Source organism: Temnothorax longispinosus, chromosome 4 (assembly GCF_030848805.1).
Source record: "Temnothorax longispinosus isolate EJ_2023e chromosome 4, Tlon_JGU_v1, whole genome shotgun sequence".
In the NCBI taxonomy this organism is placed as follows: Eukaryota; Metazoa; Arthropoda; class Insecta; order Hymenoptera; family Formicidae; genus Temnothorax; species Temnothorax longispinosus.
Window position 1 is genome coordinate 23,396,736 of NC_092361.1, and position 13,679 is coordinate 23,410,414.

Here is a 13,679-nt window from a genome sequence, read left to right on the forward strand (position 1 = left end):
ATTTTCTCTAGTAATCATTTTTTTAACTGTTTCAGTCGTTCGATTAAAAGTGGTAACGTGAACCATGTGGAGTCCGAAAACATCGTATAAACCAACGAATGATACGGAAAATCATAAGTTTAACGAAGGAGTGACCATGAACGGGGGCGAAACGCGTAAATTTTGATCGTATAGACGGCGCGGTTTGCCCCATGCCGGCGATGAAAGTGACGATGATAGATGACCCAAAATATCGGAGCAATCGAACTGAAATATTATTCTTAGCAGCATCCTTACACCATGTCAACTTCATATTCCATTCAGAAATTAACGCGCCATTTGTTATCCCAGAGAAACCCCTACGCGCATAAATTGATTTATCAGTCGTGTAAAACTAGAGAAAAAAATAAAAGTTAATTTACTGATACGTCCCACGATATAGCTTACGTGTTATCAGAAAAGATTTTATTATTGTCACAGTAGCGGAACAATAGTGTCATAATAATTACGATAGCATCAACTGCGAGAATCGTAAATTGCGACGTTTTGTACAAAATCACAACTTTGACGAAAGAAACTCAAATCGAGAGCCCCGCACATTGGTAGGACGGACGGCTGTGTCAGTGAAGAGACTGACAATGATGGATGACTACGCGTGATGCGTGTGAGTCAAGCCCATACGACGCCATAGCTTCGAGCTCATATGTGACCTCCGGTTCGAGCGGGCCGAACTGTTGCTATCGTTGCATCTGTGCAGAACACCCTCCCGAAACACGATCCCCGATCAACGATCCTCCCCACATCGGCTAATTTCTCCAAGCTATTAACTTTTTCTCGACCAACGAGCCCATACAGATAGAAGAAAAAAAAATAACGAGTCGGAAGATTAGAAAATTACGTTTTGCAACCTGCAGTCTTACTACGACTTACAATTAGATGTTCGTGCTTCCGATTTTCGGACACGTGACAGTGTCTCGCAATGCATGCGACAGTATAATGCAACAATTTGATATTAAGTGTCGGACAATGCGTCGTCAGCGTCGGACGAATATCTCAATAAAGTTTACATCCAAACATTTTACAATATATCTTTATCGTCGATTATGCGGTGATATCGTAGTCATATCGAGGGTGGACTTCGAAGCTGCAGGGTCAAGGGTTACCAGCCCCGGAGCCGTGCGCGATGCTTGCCCTTTCCGCCCAACCGTCGCAACCATAAATCTTACGATCGTCAAGGGACGACTCATTCACGCCACTTTGCTTTCCATCCGATATCCGCTGAGCAGAAAACGCATGGATTTCTACGACTTTCACCTTGATCTCATTCACACTATACAATACTATTTGAACTATGTAACATGCACTTTTCATTCCGTTCAATATGATTTGTTAATTTTTGCAATATTGTTTCGTAAATGTTTTAATTTGGTCATAAGCATTCCTCTGTCAAAAGTGATTAATGAATGTGTCGTGCATGCGCAAAGATTTCCAGGATTATCACAATTGTTTCGTTTAATCGATTTCGCGCTGTATTCTTGAGACAAAGAGCCGCGTCTAAATCGAAAGAAATCCCGAGGTGGAAAGGCAGCAAGATACGAGTAGCCGGCACAACGATTCTTATTTTCTTTTTCTTCCGGGACGCGCGAGAGAGAAATGTCGTTAACGCTTAAATGTTAATAAATGTAGATAGGGAATAGGGGGTCCTGTATATCAGACAGGTAGATGCTCACCTGAGCGCCCAGTGACTAAGTGAAGAAGGTAAGAAAGTGCTGCTACGCTGGCGGCTGCTTTTGAGGCTCGGTTTGTCATGGTTCGCATGATAGATGGAGGAAGCGGGAGCTTCAGCTCTCCAGTGTATATATACATATATATATATATATATATATAGATATATATTGTATATGTATATATATGTATGGTGTTGAGTTTTAACCACGGGGACACCTTGCGATCATCCCGTCCTTTAACTCGTTCGCCTACCGCAAATAGAATCTTACACGCCTCGCATGCTCCCGTTGCTGTCAATGACAAAATTATGAAATATATTTCCGACTGATTCCTTCGCTTCTAATGTCTTCTTTGCGAATATATCAGAAGTTAATGATCAGCTTCTAATTTAGCATCGCGCGCTTGAACGTGAGCCGCAATTTTGGCCCAACAGGAGAGACAAAAATAAATTTTTCACGATTGGAAGCGTTCATGTTTGTTAGCGATTTACTCATTTGTTAGCAATAACTCTGCGATACGACGAGAAGGTAATGTGCGAAGGTCTTTTACTACATTAAAATTGCAGATATGCGTCGTATCTTGAAGAATAATGAGGCTTGCAGCGAGGAAATTAATAAACGTAAGTAGTAAACGTTAATAAAAGTTGCTGAGTAAGTCAAATATAACTTCTTGTACATTAGCGCGACCTTATAACTGTTCTCATTACTTTTTTCCATTATTGCACCTACCGAGTAGCTTTAATACTGCGTTTAATAATACATAAAACTGACTTAAATGTTGGCTAAATATTTTCAATTAAATGATATTTATAAATAAACTTGCGCATGCTTTTTAGCAAATATATTTTTAGTTAATTATTGAACACAATGAAACAAACAGTGACATTAACAAACGGAGTTACTATTTTTACTTAATAACTAAAATACTAAAATACTAAAATATGTAATTTGATTTTAAGTGATACGCAATGAGATTTATTACATAAATTTATTGCGAAAAGGATATTTCGAATGAAAATTGTTTGGTTAAACTAGAAAAGTGCATGAAGCAATCGATATCGACATTTCGATGTTCTAAAAGAAGCACTGTACGAATATAAACGATGGTTGCAGTGACGAATTGACTCTCGTCACACCACAGAGCTCAAATTATTATAATAATTACATCAGACCTGAACGTGACATGCTTCAACTAAATTTATTAATTGCGCTACATATGGTGTAACGTCAAACTCAGGTTTTACAATATCTGAATTTTTAATAACAAGCAACTTGCTTGATTAAAATAACAATATTCCGACATTTAATATAACAAAAATTTTTAGATAATAATTAGATTAATCGTAATCGAGGTGCATACAATCCGACCGACAGACTTATGTCGGGATGAGACGACAAATCAGTCGCGAGCAAATGCCGCGTACGCGTGTAACGGAGCAGAACGGCCCTATAAAATGACTAATGATGTAAGGTGGGTGTAAAGTGAAGCGGCTATTGATTCGTAGACGCATAAATGACACGTCTATCGGCTACCGAGGCCACCAGTCATGCTGAGGTTTCAACTCTTAGCACGGTGAACCCCCAAATCTCCTCACTCAACGACCCGGTAGCTATAGAGACGATGATAAACGGTCCATAGTAGCTGTGGAAGCTGCGGTTTACAATTACCTAGTAATATCTTCTTGCTCCCAAACCGCGCGGGAGAGGCGGGGAAGGGGGAGGGATATTAGTAATCCGTTAATTTTTAATCAACAGTAGTATTATTGCAATAAGAGATCTAACTGTGAAATACCCTTCGCGTATGTTACTGCTGTGTCAGACATTAAAAAAGACAGGTTAATCGAACGAATTATGAGAATAATGACGTTTTATATGAATTATTAATAAAGCAAATATGAATAGCGAATTGCGTCAACTGTCACGTCATGATCATTAGTTCCATCAATAAAATATACGAGATAATTAAATAAAATTTAATTCCGCAAAAGATCGAAGGTGGAAAAAAAGAAATGAACGACGCGTAATGATAGAAAAGGTGTTTACTTCTGGTTTGACGTGGAATCCAATCAACGTCTCCATTGCGACTTGACCTTACGAGAATTGGGTCGAAGATCCACTTGGAAGATTAATGCTTAGTCTGATTAGTCTCAGGATCTCCCCGAGCACCGGCACCTTGAACCATTAGTCGATTCGTGATCTTTGTTCATCGCTTGCAAAACAATTACAAAATCAAGATTCCTGTTTCTCTTCTTATATATATATATACATTATCTTTATGCAAATTGATTTTTATAGATAATTATTAGTAATTATATTATTTAATGAAACACTGTGTAATATATATGTACGATCATTAAACAAATATTATAATGACAAAATGTGAAAGTTTAAAAATATTAAAGAAAAATTATAAAAATAGATTATAAAAAATACATTTTTATATTTTTTAATAACGTAGAATATATGTATACATATACGCACACTTATGAAATTAGTTAATTTAATTAAAATTACAATAAAAATAGAGCAACTACATAATTAATATTTTAAATAAGTTACCTAATGTAAATTTTACATAATGTTATCATTTATTTATAAATATGTATTTTATTTATATTAACTTATTTAATGCGAAAGAGATTATAAATATAATTTTTTTTGTGCAAATAATGTATAGCTCTATCGGGATGAAATCGCTTGTTACATGTTGCTTCCGCCGTTTATCAGTTACAATGCACAGGGTTTGTTTATGTATGTTAACATGGCGTCGGCTTGTCTCCCTACCGCCCATAGATTTGATTTATAGGCGGAGCATCTGACAGTAGACACCACCCCCAGAATGAGGAAACAACAGCTGTTTCATGTGGTGTGCCGAGAAACGCAGCTAGGTTTATGACATCTATGTGACATAAAACAAACTAATTTTTCCTTCTATAATATCGCATGTCGGATAATTCGCCATGATCTCGCAATGAATTAAAAATCAATCAATTCGCTGCGTTACTATTTGTAGGTATGTATTTTTTTTACCGTGTATAAGTAACTTGCTTTCAGATGCCAGAAGCAAATAAAGAAGAGATTTACTTTATCATATTCAAATAAAATAGAATATTGTATGTATCTAGGATTGTTTATTATATGCAAAATAAGATACATATAATCAATATTCCTCTCTTTGTAAAAATAAAAACAGAAATAATAAATATCAAAAATTATTATATTATTGAATCTTATCTTCAACTTTCATTATAAGAGATTGTAGTTTTCTACATATACATTCTATAGTAATTTAACTTTGTCGATACATTTTATCATATATTGCTAAAATAATTAATATCGAGTTGACTATTGTAGATAAACCAAAGTTATACGTGTACATTATTTTCTATAATGAGTAAATTACATTCCATATTTAATGACAATGAATAAAATATAACATAATTACCAGTCGAATATAAATACTATCATTCTACGAAAAAATAGAAAACTTTATCTATGTTATAAAATTGATATTTCAAACACAAACTGAAGTGTCAATTATTCGTGCAATTATGATGTGAGTATTACGCCTCTTTAAAGATAGATATTTGAACATGTAAACAAAAAATTTTAATTAAATTATACTGTCTTATATATTATAATTTATATTATTTTATTTATAATACCGCATTTGAATTTTTTACTTGAAAATTTTATGTCAGTAACAATAAATTTTTTAATGATTATTGCTTCTTAATTTATTTTGATAATCATATTTCTGCACAAGCATATGTGACAAATATGAATCTCTGACTTACAAAAACTACGATGTCTTTGCGTTTCTCTTTTTTCTAACATGTTCTAACATATTTATATATAAATAAATTGACAAGTGTAAATGATACTTGCCGTAATAAAAGAAATGCAACATTTCGCATTGTACATGTTATTGTTGTAAATAATTTAGCTTGAAAAATATACATACTTCAACTATAATTTATATATAAAAATACTTATATTTACTTCTGTGTAGGTATATGTGTATATTACGTAAATTATACGTAGAAAAAAAAATAATTTGTTTTCTTCCAAAATGACGATATACCAATAAAGTTTGCTGTTACTTAATATTATAGAATCTTCGATCGTTTGGGGTGGAGGGGGAGGGGGGAGTCGAATGGGACTTCTTAATAGAAACTTCACTCGGGATTGGCAGCATCTGCGAGAAAGTGGCAGCGGATACGACCTTAGTAGAGCCACGGGAGGGGAATCAGCGATCCGGTGTTGACGCCTGAAATGCTGTCCGATCGATCTTCGTCAGACTTGATTTCGCAGCAGTACAATCATCCAACAAATAGAACTGTACGTTGCCCTATGCGGAACCACGTTCCCCGAAAACTTCACAACTGCCGTCTGTTGTCAACGGGCCTTGCCGAACTTGCGCCTAAAATCCTTCCTCTATTCAGCCCAGCCGGCTTCATTGGTTGTCTTCGGGTCGCGCCAGTTTGTAACATGATTACAAAGAATCTCTATTCGGTTGTACGGCATTATTGCGGAGCGACCAATAAAACTCGCACGAATATCTTTGTGATCTTAGCTGCGCCGATTAAGATGTCTCATTGAAGGCAGCCCACAGCGTGTACAGGACACGCGTTTTATCACGTACGTAACGATCAACGGACACGCATAAGCGCGGCATGATTGATTCTCCTGCGTGTTTACTGTATTTACCGACGACGACGTCGTTTTAATTAAAACGTTACTACCCTTAGCCGGAAACTGGGCTAATGTGTCAGCTAGAAGTGACATTCCGTATTATTTTCATGATTACATGTCCATTTAACGATAGCAAATTGTCTAAATTTTTCGGCTACTATTTTTGTTCGTTGTTATTGTTCTATTATGAGTTAATCATTTCCATCATTCCTTCTTCGAAATCTATAATACAAACATTCAGTTTCCTAAAATTTAAATTTAATTCAAATATTTTTTGAATATGTGTTCAAAATTTCCGCCTGTTACTATAATTTAAATATCAACAAGCTAAATATCAAGATAAATGTTATAAACTCTTTCGGCATTAAATTTTTTAACATTTCAGGACATTTCTGCCTTCTACTTTTTAAACTTTTAATTTATTTATCCATTTTTTAAAGTTATATTTAAAAATTATGAAAAAATTATACTTACGAATAAAATATTATTAGGTGTTATACCCGATGAACGGATATCTTGTTCTCTAAAAGGATAGAGATGGGGTTCAATGAAAAAAAGCGAATATCTCGCCGAAAGTAACGGACATGCGAATGCGCGAACTGGTAAAAGCGAATAGAGGCAATGGCAACGAGAAGAATGTCATAGCTAGTTGTTTCTGGGCGAAGAGGGAGGCTGACACCTTCATGATGGATGGTCGCCGCCCGTTAAAGCTGCAGTTGCTGTTGCCGCTACCACCGTCGGTGCGATCGCTGCAGCTATTGCTCGCTGCTGGAAATGCGGAACTGACTCCGATCTCAAGAAATCCATGGCATTTGGAAATTATTCTGTTCCGTCGGTTGTTTCTTAACGTAGCAGGATAATAAGAAACTTCACTGACTATAAATAAATTTGCGGCATATATACATATATATATTGCACAATTAACAATAAAACCTACTCGCGATTTGTTAATCGAAAGGATAACAAAATTTTATATTAATATTAATCTCCAGAATTCATAAAAAGGGCATCAATATCGTTGACAGCTCTATTATAAGAATATTCGTTCAAGAAATTCTCAGAATAAATATATATGTACCACCATACAGGTTTTATTTATAATTTATATTGCTGTTTTTTAGCTTTTGGAGTAGCCAGATAAGCTTCAAGTGCTTTGCAAAATTTATTGCTATGAAAAGTTGTCGTCGTCGAAGACAAAACTTAAGAAAATAATTTCGAAAAGAAAACAAGCAACGTCGGAAAAGTGAGACAAGAGCTCAAACAAGTGGATAAAGTACGCATCGAGTACCGCTACTCACAGAAGCGTACGCGCGGGCTTTAGATATACGGGGCATTCTGATGTGCTGCGCGCCGGTGGGAGCGTGCTAATGGCTACTGACATGCAGTTTTGATGGATCGAGCACCACTCTTCCTCTTTTCCCATCCCATAACGGCGGAATATGCGACTCTCGATACTTTCCCGTCTGAGAGAAACAAACGCGAGCGCGAACGAACGAAGAAATGCCGAATTAGAAGATCACCACTATGAAAAGAAAAGCAGCAGATATATAAAAAAAGAAATTTCGTGAAAATTAATATTTTGAAAAAAAGAAGTATAACTGCGTCGCGCCAGGTAACTTTGACATAATTATTTGTATAATCTGTATAATCTGATTTAATTATAATATTATTGTGTTAAAAGTGTGGCTAATATAGATCAAATTAACACAACATAGCCAAACCAAAGTATCTTCCTTGTTATTTAATACATTTTGCAACTTTTTCCATTAAAGTTTTTCTCTTACTATATATAAATTTCTGCAAATACTTGCGATACTTTTCAACAGAATTAAGCACAAGATGTCTATAGAACAAGAAATATATAAAATCACAAAAAAGAATTGTGCTAGAAATATAAACCAACATTTCCAAAAGGTATACAAAACAACCAACATTGACAGATTGGGAGCGAGTGTTAGTGTTGTCTCAACAGAATCATAGTACGATCCCAATTTATAGCTATAGCGGAGCAGCATCGGAGCAGCGGAGCACGCATTCGCGTTGTCCACGGTGACGTATCTGTCCCCAAGGATACAGTTCTGATTCTGAGGCCTAAAGGACCAGACATCTCCGTAGGCTGAACTGGAAATTCTCATTGACAATCTATTCACCTCCACTAGCTCGATGCATATAGCACGACACAACGCGCGAGACATCCATTCGAGCGAACTTGCTTGGAGATATCTTCTCATAAAAGCTAACCGGGATTATGCACGGAATTGCACATTAATTCTTGAATAAATTATTTCAATTATCGCGGACACACAGCGCGAGATATTCGCGTATAAATTAGTTGTGGCAATTATTTCTTCCATTTTACCAAGAAATCGGACGGGTATAAAATATATAGAAATAAAAATTAAGCCTCTATATTTACTATAAGGATTACGAATATAATTTATGTTATGTTTACATGTATGCACATGTAAACGAAGATTTCTAGACATTTTGAAAAGCTACAGTTCAAAAACCTACAGTTCGAAAACCTTCAATCTGAAGAAACGCCGAGTCGGTTACATGTTTTTGGGAGATTAAACGCGTGACTAGGAATACGAATCCTCGGGGACACGACGAGAGAGGTCTCACAAAGTGTAGGATCATGTAGGTACCTTCCGTCGAGTCTCCCTTGGGATTTCCCGTGTACCTGGGCCATCGCGATCGGGACCCGAAGGACCACCGGATATGGCAAACCGTGCTCGAAAGTATGGCATATAGGCATATGGGTTGAGACCGCGCATAATCAGAATTTTCAACGGTCCAGAGACATTTTGCTATCGAAAAATATTGCCGCTTGCGTAAGTAAACAATAATTCGATTCGAAAATATAAAAAAATTATGCAGTCATAACATCCCGGATGAGAAATCAAATTCGAATAGGAGAGCTGTGCGAAACGTGGAGATCCTTTGATTTCGCCGCAACGAAGCGTGTCGCGATTGCGTCAGAAGTCTGTCGATTATTACGAACTGACAGCTTCAAATCCGGATCGCTATCTTCGGGGAAAAGATGCACGTCCTTTCCCGTGCGTCTCTGAGAAGAATTAATTAACAGTTGATAAGGATCTTGAAATGGGACCGAAGTCAAATTGCTGAATAACATGGGATGGGTTTAAGCAACTATCTTTTCGATTCGTTGCCTTTACCATTCTTAACACTTTTCTCTACCATTCTCATTTTTCTCACACTTTACTCAGTACTCTATTGCAATATATTTTTGCTCATCATGTAATTATTATACACTAAAATGAAACAAGTATAAGGAAAAGTAAACAAATGTTAATCACTGTAGATAATCACATCAACGTAGACTAAACGCTATCTGTCGCCTAAAGTGTTATCGAGCAATGCACTCGTCATTTATAAACGATGATTCAGTGTTGTTCCTGACATTGAAAACAAAAATCAAATAGAGATTTCTTTTATCAAATATTATGCAGCGCATCGGTTGACCGTTTTACGTTCGAATCAGAAAATAGCGCGCATATAGATATTAACAGATAGTTACGAATATACACAAACTTTGAATTTTTTTGTTACTAATTATAAAGAACTCAACGTTTGTATATTCCTATACTTCTAATATCATTATTGACATGTCATTGTTAATTACCGAGTAAAAAGTAAGGAGACTGTTTAGGTACGACGGTCAATCTACTGCAGTAAGTCTAAATGGCTTAAGTGCAGGTATCTGTCCTTATCTCTTGGTCCAGTTGCGGCCAAATCAAATTCTGTATCGGCCGTTCCCGAGGCTGACAGCTATCGCTAGTTAGGGAGAAAGAGATCCGAGGAAGGAGACGAAGGGACTGAATGACACGGTCACCGAAAATGACAGGTACACGGCCTCGGAGGAACTGTGGACGAGAACCCGATATCGCGACCGCATCTGATACAAGCTCTGAAACGGTCAGCCTTGTCGTCTCTGTCGCTCTTTCTGCAGTCTCCGTGTCTGCCTGCCAATATACCTACCTGTCAACACACGCTGCATTCAATTAATTCGTGGCCAACGCCGTGCCTGCGTAATGACGCGGAAATCAAGCCTATCCTATCCGCCCCCTCTTTCCGTGTGCTCATCTCTACGTCGAGTCTCCTTCCTTCATCTCCTTCATTGTTCTTCGTTATTTTCAATTACCAGGGTGCGTATTGGATTTGATATGTAAAATTGTGATTTATACTAAAAATAAAACAAATGCTGTTTCACTTACTTATCTACAGTAATGTTGCTGAAAATATAAATAGAGGAAAAATTGTTTTCGTGTAAATAACAAGTAAAATAACAGAGTAAATAAAAAATAAAACCAGACATCTTATAAAAATTTAAACGTTTTATAAAAAGCAAGTCATCTCTACGAAGTTGAAGATTTTATAGTATTAAAATATGCAAAGAGTTGATATTTTCTTCTTATAATAAAATTCTTCTTGCATTAATTTTAATCTTTATTTATATTTTTTAAATATTGCTTTCAAAAACGTAAACTTGTATACAATTTATAATAACTTGCAGTATGTTGTGTTACTATTCTATACACTGCTCGTGCAAACTATTATTCTGAAAAATTTATTTCAAAAAATCTTTAATATTTATTTAAATGAAAGATTATATAGTAAGATATGATCTTTTATTTTGTATCAAAGCATACAAGGAATGCGGAAAGAGATCCAAGATTTCTCGAATTCAGATAATCTTATCTTGTGTAAATAATTTAAGTCTCGTTTGGCGTTTGTCTCGACGTCGAAGATTAAGACAGCTTAACTGAAGTTTAACAGTTTAAATAAAATTGAAATTATTCATCATTAATACATTTATTATTATTGTAATGCAACATTGAGCTTTGTCACTATTATATATTCTATATAGCTTAGCACAAAAAGGTTTAACATAAAAAATATTAATACAAATGAAAAAAATTGCAGTTTTTATGAGTATAATTAGTATTCTAACGCAATAATAGAAGAGCAATGTTAAACATTATTACTGTTTTGTAAATGTGATTATACAATACGACTTTATTATATTATAATGAAATTAATTTTAATGTAGTATAATAACGTTTGTTATAATATGCGTTTATTTTTTAACTTTGTAAGAGATTTTTAATCAAAACAATTTATATTCTGAGACTTATAATATCACAATGAAAAATTTATTTCTTTTGAATTTTATTTCTTTTTGGTAAATTCTTTTAGATAAATTTTTACATAAAATAATACCGAGTTGATATGCTAGGTATATGCATATCTAAAGCTTGTTTACGAACGAAACAGAAATACACGATCGTACCAGCCACCCCTTGGTTCGACGCGTCCATTCATTAGCACTTCATATCCCGTAGCGACGTGCTGGTAACGAGCCTGTCATAATTACCGTGCTAACTTTATTACCGCGAATGCACGTTCTCGTTCATGCGGCTATGATATTCGTGCGTCATAGGGCAGATCCAAGCCGTACCTTCTCGCTGTAGAAGGGCACGGAATATAATCCCTCAAACATCAACCCTGCACGATACACGTTCATCGATTTCGTGTCGTTAAATATGAAGGCAAATGTAACGCAAATTCATGAAATATACAACGAGCATGCAGTAATATGGTTTTGTAAATATTTTAAACTGTTATATCATTATTAATGTAAATTTATTAACGCGCTAATTATTTGCGTTTCTAACATTACTCACAAATTTGATATTTGTAATAAATATAAAGCGATAATAGATTATTCCAATATTATGATTATTACAGTATCTTTATGCCTACAGGTATAAATATAATCATTTTATTCTGTGTTTACAACTTCCACGATATATCAATCGTTAATTGAACAAGAGGTGTAAAAGAAGCTAATAACAGCTTTGATAATAAGCTTATATCTCGCGTCCAGTGTTTGCTCATGCACTGCCGCGTGGACACAGAAGTTACATACTCATCAAGTTCACACTCGAATGAATAATATACGATCGTGTGTACGAGCCTTTCTAACACCAGCTAATTACATTTATTCAATATTTACGACGATACGATCAACACGTAGAACAGACTAACTGTGAGTCAGGTTGAATGAAATGGCATATCGAGCATTGCAAAGTCATTCTGCGTGCCTGCTGAATAGCTCCCCCAACCTAACTGTCGACATTTTCCTATCATTGTCGTAAAATTTTCCATATTCATGTGTTCTGAAAATGATACAAGTGTGATACACTTCAAATTTTGAATGACACACATAAAATGTTTTCCTTTTTTTGGACACTCTACACGGCATTAGAATGTTTTAAACAAAAATATCTTACAATAATATATATATTATATAATTATTATTTATTTGACATTTTGTATAATAAATTTTATTTATTATTTTTTAATAATATTGATTCTATACAACCGTGAGAATACATTTGTTTCAATTTATAGGAAATATTAATTAAAAATCTGAAAAAGCTAAAATGACCAAAATGAGAAAAAACCGTGCAATTACAAATACTATTTTTAATGTTATCTGTAAATGTATTTGATTACATTCACATTTATGTCTAACTCGACAAGGCTGCGCATAGTTAGAGCAGCAATCGAGTAACTCTCATACGGAATGATTGATGACTCCATTGTGCAGGGTTTCCCATGTCCCTGGTACGATTTCGTGCGAGCGGCATACAAAAAGCCAGGCGCCATTTCGAAAATGAGCAGAATTATGGAAAATTCTGGCCGGAAGATCGATTGGATAGTAGATTCTGAAGGAAAGTTGCACGTACTGTATGTTTGATCCAATTCCGGATCGTTTCGCTTAAACGTTCGAACGTTTCTTGAAACTTGTGTAACAGATGTAGATATTTATTTTCATGACGCCACCAAATCACAAATATTCTATTAGTAAAGAGAAAAAACTTAAACAAAGACAGTTTTCCAATATCTCGTTAATATATAGCAACTAAGAACTTGATCACAGCTAATTTTTTAAAATATAATCGTTAATAAAATTATAACTTCCTCTTTAAGTCTTACTACTTTTTTGTAAATATAACGTTGATATTAAATAGATTGAATAAATTTAATAAAAAGAAAAATCTGAAGTTATTCTTCAAAGCAAAGTCGTTCGAAATTTGGGTTCTTTCTTATAAACTCGTATCTTCTCCCTTCTTTTATTTCAGGTGGTTTCAATACTCCCGTTTTCCTCACAGGAAGTGACACCGTTTCAGTGGAATGTGGTGTATCATTTTATAAAGACGGAATCCTTCTGGAAATCCCACGCGATTC